This window comes from Anoplophora glabripennis, unplaced genomic scaffold, assembly GCF_000390285.2.
Source record: "Anoplophora glabripennis isolate ALB-LARVAE unplaced genomic scaffold, Agla_2.0 scaffold581, whole genome shotgun sequence".
NCBI classification, from domain to species: Eukaryota; Metazoa; Arthropoda; class Insecta; order Coleoptera; family Cerambycidae; genus Anoplophora; species Anoplophora glabripennis.
Window position 1 is genome coordinate 176674 of NW_019416654.1, and position 13599 is coordinate 190272.

The following is a 13599-nucleotide window of genomic DNA, read 5'->3' on the forward strand; positions in this document are numbered from 1 at the left end:
TTTCGTTAAAATCTCTGTTTAGAGGGGTGAACAACAAATTTAAAATTGTTATAACTATCTTATTAAAAATTAAAAAATATATCTATTTCTCTGAAAAGAAAGGTTACATTTTTTAGAGTAGATCGAAAAAAAAATACAAAATTCATTCATTTTTCTGCTTATGATTTTTTAAATTTCTGAAATCTTCCCTTAACTTCTAGCCTCCCTAACTCTGTTAATTTTAACAATACAAAAAAAAGTCAAGGGGTCATTTGTATGCAGAATTGTATGCTTTACAACTTTTATACGAAACTTTTTTTTCTAGCCCTTACCCGTTTTGAGTTATCTTGAAAATCCCCTTTGTTTTATCTATTTTCACCCTTGGCCGGGAGTTGAACAAAAAATTACTGTCACTTATTGTTATAACATTCCTCAAACTAACTCATATCAAAAATTCAGGCAAGTTGACCAAAATTTCGATTTAAAGGCTTATTTAATTGGACTATTTACATTCCTTAAAATATGAGCTCTAAAGGTTCGAACGACTGATATATACCAATGCAAAATACATAAAAAGGTAACTTGAATATTTTCCCTAAGATTCATCGTTCTCAAGTTATTCATACCAATACAATTCCCTTGTGGGATTGTTTTACTAGACAAAAATGTATGAAAAATTAAATTTTCTGTGACTAATAACTAGAAGAAAATTGAAATTCATTTTGCTCTGAGATGGTTCATTTCAGCGACAGCCATAACTAGTACATAATTTTTGTTAAAAATTAAGTTCCGAAAGAATTCCCCTTTTGCAGTAAAAATTAGCCCACGGATTATATACAAAAATTTATGCCCACGGTTAGAGTGACCCCTGTCACCCGTCTAATGACATTATTTTACAAGAACTGAAAATATTGCTACATTTATACTCTTTTCACAAACTTTTTAGTATGAAAAGACATATGATAGAATTCAAAGATGATAAAATTAATATATTTTTGTTGACTTATATATCCGATTTGAGTAAAAACTCTCTGTTCTCTACTATGGGAAAGAAATATTTTTTATAGAAAATTTTGCTAGCTATTTAAAATAAATTTAATAATAACTGACGTTATTTCACTTTAGTTCAAAGTTGTGACGAAAATGACATTTTATTATTCTTGTGATGTGTCACTGAACCTACTTCGTTTTAAAAACCCAACAGTAATTATCGTAAAAATGATAGCTTTACAGCAAAAACATTATTTAATAGTGTTAAGGCCGAATTTCACTAAGGCTGGTGCAGTCTGGCGGGTCCCAAACGTAGTGCAACAAATGAGTATACACTTAGTCTAAGATCCCGACTTAGATCGACCGTCACCTATCGAGTTTTTTAATGAAATTTGAATTTTGATAATGTAATCTATTAATAAACATCCAATTTCCCTGCACAGCTATTTTTAATAAAAAATTAAAGTTTAATTCAATTCAAAATTCAATTCAATTCAACTCAATTCAAAATTAAAGTTTAATTCAAAGTTACCTGTTTATACCTGTCTACCTGGTTTTATACAAGGAACAAACATATCGACCAAACTTTGGCATATTGTATACATATTTTACTTTCCTTTGGTAATAAATTTATCCAAAAACTCAATAACTACATACATGAAAAAAAATTTGCAACTTGCCTGGCTGGACCAGCCCCAGTGAAATGCTACCTTTACGGTTGGACCAACTCAAACAGATTTGTGTACCTTAGGAGAATAACATTGAGCAGCTAAAAAAACGTATTAGTGAAGCTGTACAGTCTATATCTTCAGAACAGGAACAGGAACAACTTTTCAAATTTGTGTGGTCGTTGGTGTGTTCGAATAATGTTTTATTATACATTTTTTTCTCAAATCTATTATGTTTTTTAAACAAATTAATTTTGGGTATGAATTGTTTTATTTAAAACTGAAGTAACTTTTTGACATGCCTTTTTCTAAGGATCACTTTTTCGAAAGAGTAAGAATAAAGGTAGTTTACTGACATTTTCAAATATTTTTTTCCTTTTATTCACTCTAACCGTGGGATAAACTGTACATATGTAATGAGGACCCTAAAGAATTTATTATCACCACCTAAATCAGAAGATATAAAACATAACAAATATAATGAAAGTTTCTAAAAAATTTAAAGCGTTATGTTTTCATTTATTCGCGACATTTATTAAATCTTTTCTGCTTATTTTGGTTGTCTCATTGAATTTTTAACATAACCTACATTCCTTTGTATGACGCAGAATTTTAAATAGTCCAAGAATTTCACAAATCGGATTAACAATTTCTATGACCGACCGAACTCTACAAAGTCATATCCGATATGTAGATTCATATCTTATGCAAATATAAGAATACCTATGTCAAATGTATCGAAAACTTTACAAGATACTTCTATACACAATGTTAACGGTTCTATACATCACTTAGTTCCAAATTTGTACTTTCTGGGTTATCTTCTGCATCTAAACAGTCTTTTCTGTGAATAATAGTTACTTCCAATTACTAACTAACCCGTTACAGAAAACTAATCCGCAAATGTCACTGAACCTATCTCGAAAACAAACGGACAATGTTATATGTGGCATAACGAACACTTATTTTTGGTATATGATATCACAGATATGCCGAGTTATTCATTCATTATAACGGTTTGATGATAAAATAAACTTAGTAGTTGTTTCTATCAGTGCTATTATTTTTTATAGCAAGCTCTTCTATCTTAAAAATAACCACAAATTAATTATGTTCCTTCATCTGCGGCAACGGCGCAAATTTTTCTTCTCTATTACTTATTTTCTATGATTAATCAGAATTTATTGTCGCTACTGTTACAGATTCGAGCAATTCTAGAAAGAATTTTGTAGATCAAGTACATATTTCAAGAAAGATATACTTTCTTACAATCTCTAAAACTTAACGAAAATATATCTTCATGGCTTGTCAAGGACAGAAATACCTCGTTATTAACATGCCTTAAAAGTGATATTATATTAGACAGAAGGGAGAAAAGTAGAGATACACCTCTAACGATATAAAGTCACTTTTACAGTCTCCAAGTGTTAAAAATTAATGATTACTGTACTGATTATACAGGGTGATTCGCAACTCATCCGAAATAGAGAATAGATGCATCATGAAAACTGAAGTCAATATCGTTAAAAAAAATTGTAAAAGCCTTATAGTTTCCGAGAAAAAAATTATTGAAGTTGTAGTATTTAAAACCTTTACATCGCTGGGCTACTGTAGTCTCTAGCGTCATTCACATTGTGCGCTGTACGCAATTCGCTCTCTCTCTCTCTCTCTCTCTATGCCACTCCAGGCGATTCCGTATACAGAAATCCCATTTCAGTAGGTATTACATTACTTTTCCAAGTGTCAAAAAAGGCTTACATGTTATCGTTTCAATTTATGGTGAAACAAGACAACATTTGTGTTATAGTGAAATATTTGTGATAATGTGTAGCTAGACAACATTTGTGTTATGCTGAAAAATATCAATTTACGTTAGTAGAATTTATCTTCTTTGAAAATTTAATACAATTTTATTTAAAACAACTGTTAGTTTTTTAGTAGATATTTCAATGAAATTCGATATAACCAAAAATGAACATTTATTGAATGGTTATGACAATATCGACGAAAGTTTATTTCTTAATTCAAACACAGAAGTGGCTAAAAAAAGCTGGAACGGTCACTGGTGTTTTTAAGATAGGTTTTTTGTCTGTAAAGATTTTTGGGAAAGTGCAGGAGTTTTACGTATTTCAACTTTTTGCCGTATAGTCATTATCAGTTACGGCGAGTTGTATTTGGAGGTATTTTAATATAATTAAACTTCATATTTTTGCTAAATATGTGCGTATGTTCACCTTCCCCTGATTTAGGTCAATTATCCTGTTTTCGAAAATTAACATCTGTATAGTAAGAGATAGCCCTCTAACATCAGCGGAAATACATTTTAAAGGTTATAGCTACTAAGTATAATAAAATCAGAATAGCCCCAAAATCGTAGCTTTTCATAATTGAATGCGGCAATAGACATTTTTTTTATTAAACGATACTTGCATTTACTCAACAAAGTTGTTTTACAAAAATAACAGACTGAAATAGGCTGATGTTTATAAAATAAATATTTTATTAAAATTACAATTCAATATTGTCTGCCTCAAAATAATTCCCTTAGGAAGCCACATAGCATTGGAGACTGTCGTTCCACTCCTCATAGCAGTGCTGGAACTCATATACTGGAGTGAGCTTCAGCTGGTCGGTTACAATGATTTGAATATTCTCGATTGTCCCAAAACGGCATCGCTAGAGATGATCTATTAATCTCGGGAAGAGGAAACAGTCACAAAGACTCAAGTCAGGTGAACAAGGTGGCTGAAAAGCCACAGGAATATTTCTACTGGCCAAAAACCACTTTATTGAATATTGAATTGTTGTATGACAAGACGCATGTCGTGATGCAGGTTCCAATTGTATCCTTTTTGGAATCTTTCAAGAACCTCTCGATGAAAGTGTTGATTGACTATCTGGCCTTGAGGCACAAACTCTTTGTGAACGATTCCCTGGCTATCAAAGAAGCAAATCAGCATGTTTCTGATCTTTGACTTGGTCATTTCTGCTTTTTTGGGCTTTGGAAATGCTGAAGTGCGCCACCCATGGTCTGGCGTTACGTTTCCGGGTCGTACTCAAACACCCAACTCTCATCACCAGTAATGACACGTTCTCAAAAATTTTCAATCGATTTCAAAAAGTCAATGTATCTTTCGCTACTGAGGTCCTTTTGTTCCTGCGAAAGGTTTATTGGACCCATTTTCGAGTAGATCTTTCTCATCTCCAATTCATTCGTTAAAACCTGATGTACGGTGGTGTGACTCAATTTCAATTGTTTCCTGACCATTCTGACCTTCATTCGACTATCTGAATGCACAAGATCCCGGATCCTGTCGACATTTTCATCGGTCCCTGCAGTTGAAGGCCTTCCTCTGCGTGATTCATCTTCCATCGACTCCTTTCCTCCTGAAAATGCTTTAAACCACCGAAAAATCTGGGCCCTTGATAAAACACCGTCTCGGTAGGCTTTTTGTAGTTTTGCAAAAGCTTCTGTTGCAAGTTTGAAGCAAATCGTTATTCGAAATTAATGTCGCTCATTTCTAAAACGCACTAGAAAAACCAGTTTCACGAGAAAAATGATTAAGGACGACCAAATGACTCGACCGAGTTCAAAAAATGACTCGACCGAGTTCAAACTCATACTGAACACGTATGACATGTTCACCTGTCACTCCTCCAAGTCTCGTGTTTCCAGTGTTGCCATATCGAACGCTACGTTGTCAGTTTCGTTACTAAATTTACACACCTCTTATTTTAAGTAAAAGTATGCCTACCAGCCTCGGCTTCCCTAAGAACCTTTCTATACTAGATTTCAATGAAATATTTAAAAAAAATGATGTAAAGAAAAAGTTAAAAGAAAACAATTTATTTGAAGACGCGTAACTTTGTAAGGAAGCAAAATGGTACTAATGTAATTTGATCCAAATTGGCTACCTAAAAGTATGGCCACTTCACTTTCAGACACCAGACACTCCGTATACTAGGGAGTATTTCTAATTATTATTTTTTTAATTAAAATCACGGGTACACCTCCGCGTGGAATAATAAATTACGCTCACAGAAACCGATTCGGTATGCCATATTGGCTTAATAGCTATCCGCAAAAGTGAAAACGGCGGGGCCCATACCATACATCAACAATCGACAGTAATTCCAAAATCGGTAAGTAATTATAATAGTGTTTATTTTTTTTACAAACCGCCATATGCGCGCGCCATAAACGAAAGTATAGCGAAAGTATTTTTCGTTATGTAACGCCGCAAGTGTCGCTTTCTTGCCACTTTGGCGCAGGACACATCAGATCTTCCATCTTTCGACCTCAATTCCTACGGAGTCGCGAAAAATTACCCAATTCGACCGTACCGTCGAAATCGGGACATTGAACTACTTAGATAGTTATTAGTTCCACTTTGTTAATGAGTGGGAGTGTGCAGGTGGACTAAATGCGGAGCCACAATGAGAGGCATTGTGTAATATTGGAAGGAGGATTTGCATAAGACATAAATAATGCAAATAAATTAACTTTCGCGTCGCACTTTCGGTTTTTATTTGTTTTTGTGCTGATTTTATGCGCGCGGTGTTTTGCACCGGTGTGTTCCTGTCATAGAAGAACTAGGTCGGCGGTCATTCGGATTGTTTTTTTTTTTCAGAAGGTAAAACATGCATTGTGTGGTCGTGTGTGTACGTGCTCCGTCAAGACTATGGAAATGAGAACCTCGCTGGTTTCCTTGAATTTCCAATAGACGAGAGGATGTAAAAAATGATTTTACATTGGAGTGCATTTTTAAGGACGCAGTGCCATAGAATTTCTATCCAAAAGGTTTCACTTATAAGTAGAGATTGAAAATGTGATACAGGGTTGGCTGTAGGCCGGATTCTTTTTCATGTGATTTTATTCAAACAAAAAGTAACACATCGGATGCCTTCTTATAACTGCACTCTTTACATTATAAGAATATACAGGGTGGGTCAGAAAGAATGGCTCAACACTAAACTAGAGATACTAGACACCAAAATATTATTTTTGAGCTCATTATGCCTTATACGAATGTCACAGGGTGTTCAATGTTTAAATTTTATTATGAAAATTCTCAATAATTGAGAAAGTTTTGATAGCATGATCCTGAAAATTAGTAGTATTGGGTTTTTTGGTGCGACAATTACGAATTTGAAGCTTATTTTGTCGTTGCTCCTAGTGGGCGTCTGTTTCACCGTATTATTTAGGTAAATCAAAACATATTTTTCTGTCTGTTGAGCTATGCTTAAAAAAAGTTACAAATCTAAAAGAATGTTCAATTCTGCATAAATAATTTACTCCTGTTTAGGTCGTCTAACTTCATCGGTTCCTGAGTTATTTGCATTTAAAAGTTTCAATGTATTTTGTGGTGATTTTCTTTCAGGCGCTGATATACAGACTTGTGTCAAATTTTCATGTCAATAAGTATTAGCGTATTTTGCGTGCGTGTGATTTATTATTCGTGCAAAATTATTAGCTAGTGATCAAAAAATGCCATGACATAATAATTTTTCCAACAGTGAGATGCGTGATATGATTTGTGTTTTTGCTCATGCTAATTTTAATGGACATGCGGTGGTCCGAACATATGTACAATTGTATTCAAATAGATTGTAACCTAATTATAGACTATTCAGAAATTTTTACAACCGCTTAGGCGAACCTGGATCTTTTCGTCCAAAAAGTAACCATGGTAGTCCAAAATCTATCACTATCACTCGTCGGTTAAGTGCGGCAACGGGGGTAAACCAATCGTATTTGTAGAATTTGTAGAATTTTGAAAAAAGAAATGCTCCATCCATATCATTATACTCCGATTCAACAGTTATTACCACAAAATTTACCAGCTCGCCTACAATTTGCTCAGTTTGTACAAAATATGTAAACGGAAAACTCAGATTTCCTAAATACATAAATTCCAAAAATCCGAATGCTTTAAAAGAAAGGCATTTTCAGCATGAGTTTAAGGTGAATATTTGGTGCGGTTTAATTTCTGTTTTTTTTCATAGGACCTTTTCAATTACCACCCAATCCAACTGGACCTCATTATTTAAACTATCTTCAACATAATTTAAACGAGCTTCTAGATGATGAACCTACCACTCGCTTAAGAGAGAATATGTGGTTTATGCACGACGGTGCGCCATCACATTTTGCCTTGCCAGTACGCCAGTATTTAAATGAACATTTTCCTCATCGGTGGATTGGCCGTAGGACTGAATTTAGTTGGCCACCGAGAAGTCCAGACTTAAACCCTCTGGACTTCTCAGTATGATCAAACTTTAAGGATGTGGTGTATTTTGAAGAAATTAATTCTGTTGAGAGACGGTTTGTTTAATATTCAGAGACATTTAAGAGAGTGTACAGTAAAATGTATTGAGGTAGGTGGTGGACACTTCCAGCATTTAATTTAAGGTTTGTTATTATTATAATTATCAATAATTATTGTTATTGCTATTTTCATCTTTTGAGAATAAGAAATCACTACAAAATAAATTGAAGCCTTTAAATGCAAATAACTCAAAAACCGATAAAGTTAGGCGACCTAAACAAGGTTACATTTTTCATGTGGAATTGAATGCTCCTTTAGATTTACTAACTTTTTTAAGCATAGCTCAACAGATAAAAAAATAAGTTTTGATTTACCTAAATAATGCGGTGAAAGTAGCGCCCTCTAGAAGCAACGTCAGAATAAGGTTCAAATTCGTAATTCTCACACCAAAAAACCCAAAACTACCAGTTTTCAGAGTCATGCTATCAAAACTTTCTCCATTATTGAGAATTTTCGTTATAAAATTTAAACATTGAACACTCCGTATTTCTTAAACCAGCGACATTCGTATAAAGCATGATGAGCTCAAACATAATATTTTGGTGTCTAGTATCTCCAGCTTAGTGTTGACCCATTCTGCTTGACTCACCCTGTATATTGATATGATATGATTTGTTAATATTATAAAATTGAAAATGTAGAAATAAGACCAAAATTTGAGCTATTGAAATAAATTTAGAGATGTTCAATTAAAAAACAGAGAAAACTGACATACATAGGACGTGCAATACAAATAAAATGTAAATGAAGGATGAATTTAAGTGTAGAATAAGTTTCGTAGCATAGAAATATAAAATCATTCGATGAAACGTATCAAGCTGTCAAAATTATGGAAAAAAGTTAATTTATGAATTAAATAATTTATAAAATGCATTCATGCAATATAAAAAAAACTAAAACAAAAATTTCACATACCTACAGTAAAAATTTATAAGTGGAATTCAATTTAAGCCTTTATAAAATTTCATGTAACACTTTCGGTATGTTAGATGCATATATCGATTGATTTGTAAAAAAAATAATACTAAGATTGTAGGTGAACTGCGAAATAACATGGGCAGTGTGAAAAAGACCTAAACATCAAACCTGCATAGAAATTTAGACTAAAGTTTCCAATTAGTGTATAAACTTTTAAAGTTGTCAACACAAACAAGATAAGACTGATGGTAAGAAATGGTTAATTTAAAAAAACATTGAACAAAATCACAGACATAAAATTAAGCTATATGTCGCAATTTAATCAAAATTTCCAAAATTAATAAAAATTGATAGATTTAGAACTTAGAAAAACGTTACAGTTACCAAAATGTTTAGAAAAATGAGTAGAATCGAAAAATGTAATGATCATTCTGCTAAAAACATGCATAAAGTTAATATTTTAAAATAAAAATTTCACATAAGTTTAATTTGACATATCCGTGGCAACGAGTTCACTTGTTTCCAGTTTAATAAATGTACAAACACAGCTCACATGAACCAGTCCCTCATAAAATTCCAAACAGTAAATATCGTAAATTGTGCCTAAAAAGAAGGACATAGCTAATACAATGCGAACCATCGCCTTAATGTTAAAAATGCTGCCACCGCCATTCTTGGTGGTGAAAATTCGAAATATTTGAAATAAATCAATTTTCGTGGCTGAAAACATAGGCATTGCTGAAACCAAAAGAGTTGCGCGAACAAAATTTGGACAGGACAAAGCTAATACAATGCGAAACATCGCCTTAATGTTAAAAATGCTGTCACCGCCGTTCTTGGTGGTGAAAATTCGAAATATTTGAAATTATTCAATTTTCGTGGCTGAAAACATAGGCATTGTCGAAACCAAGAAAGTTGCACGAACAAAATTTGGACAGGACATAGTTAATACAATGCGAAACATCGCCTTAATGTTAAAAATCCAGATATATCATTTGGACTTGTGCCATTTTTGCATCAAGGTCTCCAAATGCATTCTTCAATTTCTTAGATGAAATAAAAATAAAGGAATTAATGTTTTTTTTTATAAGTAAATACAAACATATTTTTTTATNATGACATGGGCAGTGTGAAAAAGACCTAAACATCAAAACTGTAGAGAAATTTAGACTAATGTTTCCAATTAGTGTATAAACTTTGAAAGTTGTCAATACAAACAAGAAAAGACTGATGGTGAAAAATGGTTAATTTAAAAAAACATTTAACAAAATCACAGACATAGAATTAAGCTATACCTATGTCGCAATTTAGTCAAAATTTCCAAAATTAATCAAAATTGAGAGAAAGTTAAATTTTGAACTTAGAAAAAAGTTACAGATGCCAAAATGTTCAGAAAAATCAGTAGAATCAAAAAATACAATGATCATTCTGCTAAAAGCATGCATAAAGTTAACATTTTAAAATAAAAATTTCACAAAACCTTAATTTGACATATCCGTGGCAACGAGTTCACTTATTTCCAGTTTAATAAAAAAATGTAAAAACATAGCTCACAGGAACCAGTCCCTCATAAAATTCCAAACAGGAAACATCGTAAATTGTGCCTGAAAAGGACATAGCTAATATAATGCGAAACATCGCCTTAATGTTAAAAATGCTGTCACCGCCGGTCTTGGTGGTAAAAATTCGAAATATTTGAAATTATTCCATTTTCGTGGCTGAAAACATACATACGAAACCAAGAAAGTTGCACGGAGAAAATTTGGACAGGATATAGCTAATACAATGCGAAACATCGTCTTAATGTTAAAAATGCTGTCACCGCCGTTCTTGGTGGTGAAAATTCCAGGACAGAGCTAATACAATGCGAAACATCGTCTTAATGTTAAAAATGCTGTCACCGCCGTTCTTGGTGGTGAAAATTCGAAATATTTGAAATTAATCAATTTTCGTGGCTGAAAAATACCTATAGGCATTATCGAAACCAAGAGAGTTACACGAACAAAATTTGGACAGGACATAGCTAATACAATGCGGAACATAGTCTTAATGTTAAAATGCTGTCACCGCCGTTCTTGGTGGTGAAAATTCGAAATATTTGAAATAATTCAATTTTCGTGGCTGAAAACATAAGCATTGTCGAAACTAAGAGAGTTGCACGAACAAAATTTGGACAGGACATAGCTAATACAATGCGAAATGTTGCCTTAATGTTAAAAATGCTATCACCTCCATTCTTGGTGGTGAAAATTCGAAATATTTGAAATTATTCAATTTTCGTGGCTGAAAACATACATAGGCATTGTCGAAATCAAAAGAGTTGCACGAACAAAATTTGGACATGACATAGCTAATATAATGCGAAACATCGCCTTAATGTTAAAAATGCTGTCACCGCCGTTCTTGGTGGTGAAAATTTGAAATTATTCAATTTTCGTGGCTGAAAACATACATAGGCATTGTCGAAACCAAAAGAGTTGCACGAACAAAATTTGGACGGGACATAGCTAGTACAATGTGAAACATCGCCTTAATGTTAAAAATCCAGATATATCATTTGGACTTGTGCCATTTTTGCATCAAGGTCTCCAAATGCATTCTTCAATTTCTTAGATGAAATAAAAATAAAGGAATTAATGTTTTTTTTTATAAGTAAATACAAACATATTTTTTTATTAACATCTTAAATCAAAATCCAGTAACAACAAACAAAGAATTAAAAGGTCAATCGTTTCGCAAAAAACTGAACAAACATTATTCTTTTTACAATCACAATTATTATATAGTGACTTCAAACCTTTAAAAAAGCAACAAAAAAACTCGCGATCTAGACTCGTGACGTTAATGAATATGTCAGCTCTCTAAAATATGTTAAACATGACATTTGAACAAATGAAGAAATGCTAGGTCAGTGATTGCATACTGAACCGCTTTTTATACAAGATTAATATTCCCTATAAACGTTTTGGAACTCATCGCTTTTTAAAAAGGTATAAGGTTTTAATGTGACATTTTCAAATTTTATGTCAAAAAAATAGCCAACTTTCGTTTCATCCTACAAATTTACAAGAGAAAAGAAAATTGCTGTCTCTTTCTCCTGACACTAATCTGCACTTCGAGATAAATTTCATGGCGAAATATTTAAATCTAATAGGATTAGAATACCACAGTTCAATGTCTCCTTTTTGTAAATAACATCGTTTTCGAGTTCAAATTGGATTGCATATATTACTTCAAGACACACCTCCTAATAATTTGAATAAAATTGGCAAGGTCAATCAACCCGACATCAGTTGAATGCCGATTTAAGATTAAACCAAATAGTGAACCAAATTCCGAGAAGAATGAGTGGACCTAGATATATTTTTTACATACCAAAGTACTTAAAGAGAAATCACAGGGCATGTACATACGACTAAGATGCAGTTCAGAGCAATATTGCTGATCTTCCAAAGTAGTCTACATTTTAATCTCGGTGGTAGTTGCTCAGCAGATAAGTGTTTAGAGTACCTACCATAGATTTTAGTGTTGTTATTCCGTGGCTTGCGTAACTGGTCGCTGACAGTTACAAAATTACCTCTCACTTCCTTAGCCTTTCTTAGGAATCTTAGACCTGCCCTTGTTGTTCTCGGGCTAGGCACTGATGGGAGCCACAGCGACCAGGTACACAGACTACGGCATAATAAACTGTCGTACTTTAACTATTAAAACCACATATAAAAGTGACTAAATAGAGAGAAGAAAAAAAGAACTTTGTATTTTACATTTTTTTTTACTAGAAAATTTTTTTTTTACAAAAAACAATGTTAAAAAATAGGCAATTTCCCGTCGTTTTCAGAAAAAATAAATAGCATAATCATATCCAGCACCCCAAAATTAGAATAAAAATACTGGTTTCATACTTTTCCTTTGATGGTCCAAAACTGCCAGTTTTTTAAAGATTGTTCTTTCATATACGTACTTTTAATACGTATTAATTCACTATCAAGTACATGTGTTGAGAGTAGGCATTTTGTCCAATCAATTTCTCTAAATCTCTGTTATTGTAATCAGTTTACGTTTTGTGTCAAAATATTTGCAAGTAGGGTAATAAAAGTGAGGGATAAAAATATTGAAAAATAAGGAATACATAGGTACATACTATTAAATAGAATATTAATAGTTACTATTTGCAATTGCCTGGTTAGCTGGATCTAGAAAAATATAACCACTATTAGTTTTGTTGCCAAATAGAATACCATTTCCATATAGGTCACCAATCAGTATCTAAAATAAAAAGAAACTATAGGCAACGTTACATCGAAAATACCAAAAAGTAAGCCAATATACGTTACTAGAAAATGCATTTAATAGTTCACCATTTCACAGAAATTTTCTAAATTCTAAAAATTTACTTTACTTTTCCTACAAGACTACTTTTTAAATTTTTGCCATATCGTTCTATTTGTGCATAATCCTATGTAAAGGATAGTCCTACCAAGGAACAATGTTTTTAAAATAATTTTGGTTTATAGGTTAAATACAGGTTGATATACAGAAATAAGAACAAATAAACATAAAGTTTAACACAGGTTAATCTAACACTGTTACTGGTACTATTAATTATGAGAAATTATAAAAAAATACATAAAACTTTGAAGATTAGCGTTAGTTTTCAAAGTTTCATTAGATTGCAAATCTTTTTCTTAATAAAACTACACTTTGTGTTTTTTCAA